Raw genomic sequence first — 10,342 nt, 5'->3', positions numbered from 1 at the left:
TTGAACCTCTTATTCCTCTTCATCTCCCTCCTCTTTTTTTTCAATTACAGTTGACATTCAGATATTATTTTAAATTAGTTTCAGCTGTGTACAGCATAGTGGTTAGACATTTAGATAATTTTTGAAGTGATTCCTCCAATTAGGTTAGGACCCACTTGGCACTATACATAGTTGTTACAATATTATTGACTATATTCCCTATGCTGTACTTTCCATCCCCATGACTACTTTGTAACTACTAATTTGTACTTCTTAATACCTCATCTTTTTTTCACCCAACCCTCTAACACCCCTGCCATCTGGCAACTATGGATTGATCAAGATTTAAAACAACCTATAACGACATTTGAAAAATAGAGACTATGCCAAAAATTTGTGTGTGTGTATGTGTGTATCCTCTTTTATCCCATAACCTTTTCTTTTTCATCAGAACTTCCAATCATTGGTGTACATGGTAGGTCAAATTAATAGATTTACTGCTTCACCTCTATCTTTTCTATAGCTGTGTACCAACTTAGATCTGGAAATTTAATTTAATCATTGATTTAATCTTGGGTGACATCCGTACATCAACAGATTTAAAGTAGACAGCCTGAGGTAGATAACTATCCCTTCAGCAAATATTGAGAAGGGAATTTTAATTGTTTTGAAATTAAAATAAATTGGTATTAGATTCCCTAAGATATAAAAGTTTTCAAAATACCTGTCTGTTTCAAGTCAATGTCACATACAATTAAGTGTTCCATTTAGAGAGATTGTTTTTAGTATTTCAGTTTTACAAGTTAAATGATCTGTGTTATATAAGGAATCAAAGGTCCTTTTAGCACTTGGAGAATGTCTTGTTCTTTCCCCTTATGTTTTGGCTATCACTTTTATCATTTTAAATTTAAATTTGAAATTCATGTTTAGAACTTTAATTTCTATCAATGTTGTGACCAGTTGTTTATATAAGAACAACAAAAATTTAAGAGTAAGAATAGCATCTCAATTATTTTTTCATGAAGATACATTTACCCTTTTTAGTATATACAATAATAATGTTGAATAATCAAAATGCAGAAACTATAGAACTTAGTAACTTTTTATAGATATGCCAATATTATTATGGGGAAAGGTACAGGCAATATATAATTTTCTTATTTGGCATCTACTTTATCATCTTCTTTAAGTACAGCTTTCATCCATTATATTGAAGTAAGATAAATAACTATATAATGAAGGATAATTTGACAAAGGATTGGTTGCTAAGGATTTTTTTCCAGTTTAGAGAATTTCTAAGGTTGTTCATTAAATACCTCTCCCCAGCAAAATCTATTTTCCATCTTGTTAGTCAGGCCAATAAACTACTCTATAAAGTGAAGTACCTTTCTCAATGCAGCTTTAATAATTTTGCTTTTCAGGCTCTTGAAATCTCTCTTAAAATCCTAAAGAAGCCTCTAGTCTAGCAAATTTACCATTATTTCCCTGCTACTCTGCACTGTAGTTGGACTATAAATGTAATGTTTTAATAAGAAACAGCTCTAATAAAATAAAATGTTATGTGAGGAAAAGTACAAAATGTTGAGTGGCATTACTACAAGTGAAACAAATCTTCAAAAATTCATCTTAATAAACTCTGTATATGAACAAAAATCATTAACTCTGGTCGAAACAAGGAATTACAGAACACAGAAAAATTACATTAGTTTTCTCAGAAGAAAAATCTTGAAAGCTGGGGAGGAAAATATTAAAATAGACATTCAGGCTTCTTAGTAATCTTGATAGTTTTAATTTCAAGCTGAGTGTACACTTTTAAGTACCCTCACAGTTCCATATATGCATAGAGAATGCTACAATTAAAAGTGCTGTTGCCTTACTGCATATTGCAATAAAGGCTTTTTGTGCCTCACTGTATAAAGCCCAAGCTAAACTATGACTATACAGAAGTAAAACTAAAATCGAGTATATCAATAAGGCAGGGACTACAAGGAAGTATTCTGAATTTTTATAGCATTTATTCAGTTATTGGTCAGGTGTCACTATTAACAGTTTACAGTTAGAAAATAGACATTTAAATAATTTCAGAATGGATATCTTTGATATCCAGTTGTGTATGTACTATAATAAAAGTGTAACTCTTCAGAATCCCATTTAAGTACATTTTATACTATGCCATGTGTAATCACTTTGGAAGAAACATGTGAACCTTAGACACTATTTTCAACTTTAAAAAGTGGGAAAATAGCTCAAATATTTAACCAGATTAAGAAGCAACACTTACTTTCCAGAATTAAATTTTAGGCTCAGAATTTACTTACTGCTTCATAATTTGGGTATTTCAACACAGAATGCATAGTTTTGGCCCATAAATGCTGTGTTTCCTACTTTTTTTTCCTCAAAAGTATCATTGTTCAGATAAAGTTCCAATAAAAGTCCAATTCCCAAGTCACGAATAACTGTTTCTAAAACTGGAGATAAATTATTTTAAAAAACACTTCTAGAATGTATACTTGCCTAAGAACTGCAGTTTAAATTTAACTTCTAGCTATATAAAAAACATATTCTGTATCCCCTTGAAATTAATATTAATTATGTAAGCCACTAATAAAGCAAACTGAATCTTGGTGAAAGAAAGCATGTGATCTTATTACCATTATTTTAGTTTTCTCTTAAAGGTAAAATTGCATTGTTTTATAGTGGTAAGTCTGAAAGTCAAAAGATCTGAGGTCAAATTTCTGCTTTACACATTACTGAGTAACTCTTGTTTATATTTTTATTCTGCATTGCCTAGTACATAGTAGGTACTTGAGAAATGTTGAACGGAGTGATGTAACCAACATGGCAAAATAAGAGGTTTTTTTTTTTTTTTACCATCTTCCCACTCACTCCAAACAAAACAAAACAAAACACATAACAAAAGAAACCCCATGATTTTCACAATCATCCACAGACAAGATTGCTATTGTAGAAGTCTTGGAGATATTACCTCATACATGTTAGAATGGCTGTTATCAACAAGACAAGATATAGTAAGTGTTGGTGAGGATGTAGAGAAACGGGAACCCTTACACACTGTTGGTAGAAATGAAATTGGTACAGCCACTATGGAAAACAGTATGGAGGTTTTGCAAAAAATTCAAAATAGAACTATATATGTTTCAGCAATTCCACTTGTGGGTGTATACTTGCAAGAAATGAAATCAGTATCTCAAAGAAATATTTGCACCCCCATGTTTGTTGAAGTATTATTAACAATAACTAAGACATAGAAACATCCTAGATATTCACTGATGGATGAATGCGTACAGAATCTGCCATTTGTGACAACATGGAAGGACTTTGAGGGCATTATGCTAAGTGAAATAAGTCAGAGAAAGACAAATACTGTACAATCTCACTTATGTGTGGAATCTAAAAAAGCCAAATTCATAGAAACGGAGAGTAGATTGGCAGTTGCCAGGTGCTGGGGAGGTGTGGGAACTGGGGAGATGTTAGTCAAAGGGTACAAACTTTCAGCTATAACACGAATAAGTTCTGGGGATCTAATGTACAGCATGGAGACTACAGTTAATGATACTGTATTATGTACATGAAAATTAGAGAGTAAATCATAAATGTTCTTACCACACACAAATAATTATGTGAGGTGATGGGTGCATTAACCTTATTATGGTAATCATTTCACAATATATACATGTATCAAATTATTTTGTACACCTTAAACCTACACAATGTTATGTGACAATTATGTCTCAATAAAGCTGGAAAAATAAATTTTGAATAAATGACGAACCTTTTCCCTGAATATGTCCTATTCTAGTAAGCAATCATTTTTATCATTTATTGACTATCCTCTCTAAAGCCACGGATGGGCAGGTTGATAAAATATATATTCTAAGATAAAATAATATATAAAATTAGGATGAGAATTATAAAGAATAAATATCTTTAGGATGTTTTCCTAAAAAATGGACACAAGAGGTAATATTGGACAGTAAAATGTAAAAAATCCACACAGTTGAAAGTATTTTAAATTTTCAAGTTGTTACATGTAATTATAAAGAATGAATTTTTTCCACATTGTGCTAAGTGAGATAAGTCAGACATAAGTCAGTGATAAGAAAGACAAATACCAGACAATATTACTTACATGCGGAATCTGAAAAAGCCAAACTAATAAAAACAGGGTTTGCCAGGGAATAGGGGTGGAGGGATAGGACAGATGTTGTTTAAGGGTACAAACTTGCAATGAGTAGTAAGTACTAGAGATCTAATGTGCAGTATAGAGAACATACACAACAATAATCATCAAACTTGCTAAGAGACTAGAACTTAATTTCAATCATTAAAAAGAAATGATAATTATGTAACATAATAGAGGTGCTAATTATCACTACAATGACAATCGTATGCTATATAAATGCCTCAAATTAACATGCTGTACAACTTAAATTTATACAATGTTACATGTAGAATATATTACAATAAAAAATAAAACGAATATAAAGAATGGATTTTTTTAAAAGCCAGAGATTTAATATACTATTATTTTATATGAATGAAAACATAATTTTAAAGTCAAATCGCTAATAGGGATTCTGGTTAATAATTTCTGCATAGAATACATCTGTAAGGTATTGAGTATAATTAAAGAAAACACTATATAAAATTTAAACATTTTTGGAGAACTTCCCAAATCAGGCAATGTTAAACCAAAAGAGACACAAACAACCCTTGAGCAGATTATTTCAGATACAAAAATGATTCCAAATCTCAATAAAGCAAGCATACTTAAAGACTGATTTCAAAAGTTAGAATTCCAGTATAAAAAGACAAAAGATGAGAAGGAATGAATACCACTGGAGCTTAATAAATTCTGAAGATATGGGAAAGTACACATGACATTGTTGGATAAATATGACAATAGAAAACTATAACATGCATCCAACTATGACTAATATGTTTACAGACATAAATACATATATGCATAGAGAATATATTGAATGGAAATACACAAGGATTTTACCAGTGGCTATCTCTGATTGAGTGGGATTATAGGTGACATTTTAAAAAATGATTTTTCTCTTATTTTCTAAATTTTCTAAAATTATTTCACTCTTAAAATTAAAACAGAAGTTATTTTGTAAAAGGGGCAATGAGAGGGTAAACCTAGGACAAATTTGCATCTGTACAACAAATACTGGAACACCAGAATCAAGATCTTCCTCTTCCCCCACTTGAAGGCAGAAGAAATGGTTTTAAAGACAAATAAAAAGAACTACAAGAGTACATCATCTAAGTAGTACTTCTACCTGAGATTATGTAAAGAATTTGTGATAGAAAATATGTATATTTAGTATATGAATAGATTTGAGAAGGGACTAGACAATATCTCAAGATCATCAATCAATATTGGATTATTAATGAAAACTGAGGATGTTTGAGATGAATATCCACTCTTCTGAGGCTGATGTTATCAAAGATAATTATGTTCTTCATGAAGTGTCTTATGGTATCACCACAAGTCATGGACTATGGGAATGGATGGTCATTGGCTGACCTAGTATGGCATTTCTAACCTCAAAGTTTCTATATAAAGAAATACTTATGTCACAAGTTAAAACGAAATAAAACAAAACAAAACAAAAACCAAGGTCCCCAAGAAAAGCCAGAACTACAAACATCAGCCATAATTTAAAAATTTTGTTTAGTTCTGGCAAAGGCTCATAGGATCATATCTTGCATATGTTATGATTCTTAGACTCTTGAGTTTCTAATTGAATGTTGTGGCTCTTTACCCTTTAATGAAATTAATAATACTTTCTGGTGAAACAGTCTTTAAGACTGAAAATATTATGGACTATTATATCAGATTAACATATCTCTAAATACATTCCTTATGCCGGTGTCATATACTCCTAATTTTTTAAAATTATTTTAATCTCCAAAAATAATTTTGTTGAATAGAATAACATTTCTGTAATAGAGGAATAAGATGTTATCATTAAAAAGGTTTATTAAATGCCATTCTTTAATTTTAGAAAGGCTACTATGTTCTCAAATTATCATTACAAATCAAATTATGTTGAACATTAAGAAGTGTGACACAAATAGAGTATCTTAAGTAAGAAGTCTTATATTTCAGTCATTTTAAAAATTTAAATTTTGGCACGGGTGAATTGTTTTTAATTGTTGAAAGATGTAAACAGAAAGAAGAGCTTGCCTACTTATAGAAAGAAAAGTCAACAAATAAAAACCAAGTGAGTATACTTGATAAGTTTAAACTTACCATATATTATACTTTTAGAGAGTATTTAATTCACTAAGTAATGTAATTAAAACAGAATGAGAGTTTGTGAAAAAATTTTTTTCACTTAGATGAAAATATTGGTGATAGCTCCAACCTCAGCGCAAAACAAACAAAAACCAAACCCAGCACATGCGCGTGCGCACAACACACACGCACACACACACACACAGTGTTAAGATTTTTAGAGACCTTGAAAGCTGGCGAGTTTAAGTGGCAGATCATTATAAATTTACTTTTCTTCAAATATTTCCAGAACAAATTGCATTTTGAATTGCAATTTTAATCTACAGTTGAAATATGGTAGAAAGTTTTAAACTCAAATTTCTTTGTCTATTTAATTCTTTTGCAAAACAAATAAAACAAGAAATGTTGCCTAGAGCTTAAAACTGGATTTAGGGACCTGACCTAGAATGCCAGGTTTGTACTGATGAGCAGGGCAATTTAAATTAGGAGCTGGAAGTGATTTTTCAGTAAGTTCTTCAAGAGTTTAATAAAAGAAGTCAGCGCTGCAAAAGGTACTTACTCTTCTGCTAAAATCTGATGGTCAGCAATGATGAGCTGTATGGAGCCACCTCAATCTGGAAAGATTTCACTACAGTCTTGTTCTGAGACACAAAAACAGGTGGAAAAAATTACAAAAAAAAAAAAAAGCCATGCTTTGCTAATTCTGCAGTTCGTTTCTATTTAGCACTGAATGAAAAATTATGAACTTTTCAAATAAGTCATCTGTTTTTGAGCTTAAAAAGCAGTATAAAATAAAACTTTAAAATTTTGTTAACAAGAATTAAAGTATTCTCAGGATACTAATTAGATGTATCTTTAATCTGCTTCCCTCCCTGAATATTTTATTTATCTTTGATTTAAAACAATTTATATTATCACATGCGGAGAAAAATATAAACAAAGGTTTCCAAGAATTAGAGTTAATTTCCATTCTTTGCAAAAAGAAAAGTTTTTGTTTGTTGTTAAGTAACAAAGCACTTTTGAAAATTGTTTTGGTAAATTACCAAAAAAAAATAAAAAATAAAAAATAAAATGAAAGCTCCTTCGTGTTTCTGTCCCCCACTCTTTATGAGACAGATACTACTTTAAGAATAGTGTTTCCCTTATATTCATTATGCTTTAAACCTTCTAAGAGAGAGTGGCATGTCAAAAGAGGGGCAGCATGCGCAAAAGTGGGGTAAGGAGGAGTGGCGTGTGGAGACTGGAGGGAAGAAAGGGTTAATTTTTCTCGTAAGGTGTTTTAATTTATGAATTAATGCTTATGGTCCTTGATTCTTTTGAGTATTTGTCAAGATACTGATAATTATTTTCTTCAGTGAATTTGGCATCAGCCAAACTTCTTGAAGACAATTTGTCCTATTGTCAAGGGATTGCTTATATAAGGACAAATTTGGGAAAGAAAAAACTTTCAAGTCTACCATTGAGAGAGACCCAGGCAACTTGATTCAAAGGATTTCAAAAGGTGCCCATTCAAGTTGTCTTTAATTATAAAATGATGATGATGATGATGATGATGATATGATGATGATGATGATGATGATAATGATAAATTACCGGTAGTAAAAGCAAGGGCATTACCAGCTAGTTTTCTTTTTAGCTTTAGAAAAGTCAACGATTCACAGAAATAACGGGTACCCCCCAAGGTGCGACGCAACGATAAAGAAAAAAACCCAAGGATTTCCTAACAAATCAACTTCCACCCTAACCCACAAAACACTGAACCTTTCTGTGGTTTAAAAAAAAAGAAAAGAAAGAAAGAAAAGAAAAACAGCCCAGCGCTGTACAAAGCTCTCGTGTACATTCCGCAAGGAATCTACATTTCTCCTTTCAATAAAATAAGCACCTAACCAGCACTTACCAGTCAGTGTCTACGGAAAAGGAAAAACGTAAGACAAATCAACACTGGGCAGAAATAGACAAGACTTTCCTGAAAAACCGTCCTCCGACCCTAGGAGCTCCAGATTCTATAAATGCCCAGAAAACTATAGTTACTGTAAAGTCCGGGAACATAAAAAGTAGAAAAAAAGGATGACTGTCCAAAAGCAGGTCACTCTCCAGGTATTTCCTAGTCGGAACAGTGCGTTCCGAATAGAAAGAGAGCAAGCTACAGTGACCCGTCCAAGATTAAGAAAGATAAAAGACCGGGCTGGAGGAGCGGTCACCAAATACAAAGACGAGCGGCGAAGTGAAGCTAAGCAGAGAGAGGAGCAGGCGGGACCTACGTGGCCGCAGCGGCGGACGCGCGGCGTTGGGGGCGGTGGAAGGAAGGTCCTTCCACGCGGCACTCAATGGCTGGAGAGGGAATGCGCCGTTTATACGGTCCCAATCTAATGAGGCTCCAGATGTAAAAGGAGCTCTTGGTCTCCCCTCGCCCTGCCCCCCAACTCGGAAACTCTTCCCTCCAAAAATATCCCCTCACCTACTTGAGCCTGCTGGAGCAGCGGTGTAACCCTATCCATCAGCATCCCAGCAACAGGCGAATTCAGCTCCAGGCCTGGCGGCCCCGCCCCTGCCCCCCCCCCCAACTCCTCACCCGGTGCTACTCCGCGCGTTCCATCCGGTCACCGCCGCGTTCACATTCTCTCGCAGCGCAGAAGTCTCCGCGCAGAAATCCTTTCGGAGACTGTTCACGCCCCCTTGGCATCCCCGAGTACACCAACAGCCGTTGGGGACAGAAGAAAGGCACAAAGTTAGGAGCTACAGCAGCAGCTGTTCCTAGCCTAAGGCCTGGGAGGGGAGGGGCAAGAAAGAAAAAGTGAGAGGAAAAGAAAAAAGAGAGTGGTCACAGTGGCCTCAGCGAGGTCACAGGCCCGGGCCAGTTGCAGTGAACACTGACAGGTCATTAGGTCATGGGGGAGGGGGTGGCAGTGACTCTTAGGCTGCCTTCCCTCCCTGGGTGCTGAAAGAGACTTATTCTTTCCCATGTTCTCCGTCTCTGTGCTTTAAGCACTTAAGTGTACCCTGTACATCATCATCACCTTTATGATGGGCACGCAACAAGTTACCTCGGAAAGAACTGAGGTGGTGGACAGAGGCTGTTCCCAGACCTCAAAGTCTGAGGTCAGCAGTGGACAAGGGACGACCTCGACACCGCTCACCTGTGCTGCTGAGCGCTGGGAAGGAGGGCAAAGTGAGCCGGTGAGGGTGCCAGGTTGGACAACAGGGTCTCCTTGAAAAGCATTGCCCACCGGCAAAGGTTATATAAAGGACAGATTTTTTTCTGCGGCCCCTCTGTAGCCCTTTTGTATATTTTCTAGTCCTTTTAGTCAAGAAATTAGGAGTGACTGTGGAGTGGCTCCCTTTCTTGTGACTAAGAACCTGTAGCTTACAGGTTCTCCCAGGTCCTTCCCAGATATGTCCAGCACAATTGCCAGTCGCTGCAGCCTCTCCCTTTCAAAGAGCAACATCAAAGGACTTAGTGTGTGCCTGCCTAGGCCGGGACTGGAGAACCACTGCTCCGGAGTTCTTTGACAGGAGGGCCGTTACCTCATTGTATACCAGGCTATTCACTCATTTGCGCAATCGTGGGACCCGCCAACCTTTTCTTCCGTTCTCTTGAGATTAGCGCTCCCAATTTGCAAACCTATCTCCTTAGCCGTTTCATTGTGTGAATTCTGTTTCTTAAGGGTCTGCAGCAGCTGCGGCCTTGAATGAAAGAGGAAATTGCTGAATCATAGGATTGAACACAAGTGTTAGCTAACAAAAGGATTTGTGAGGGGAAAGGGCAGGGGCACTTAAAAAAAATACTATAACTTACAATGAACCGTGTGGCCAGGCTCGCTCTTCTCCGCCAATCCCCCATGCTCTCCAATAAGTTGATGTGAGAGTCTCCCCAGCTTGGCTGAGGCAAGAGTAAACAAACTGTTATTTAAGAATTAGAGAGATGCTAATGTTTGACAGGAGACAAATGCCAGGAACTGAGTTTGAGGAGTGGTGATTCTCAGATAGTTCAGTCAATTCAATTAAATCCACTGCCTTTATTAAGAATTTATTGCTGCTAGCATGAGAGAGAGAGAGAGAGAGAGAGAGAGAGAGAGAGAGAGAGAGAGA

The sequence above is a fragment of the Pteropus vampyrus genome, unplaced genomic scaffold (assembly GCF_000151845.1).
Source record: "Pteropus vampyrus isolate Shadow unplaced genomic scaffold, Pvam_2.0 Scaffold635, whole genome shotgun sequence".
NCBI lineage: Eukaryota > Metazoa > Chordata > Mammalia > Chiroptera > Pteropodidae > Pteropus > Pteropus vampyrus.
Note: the sequence above shows the minus strand (reverse complement) of the source record.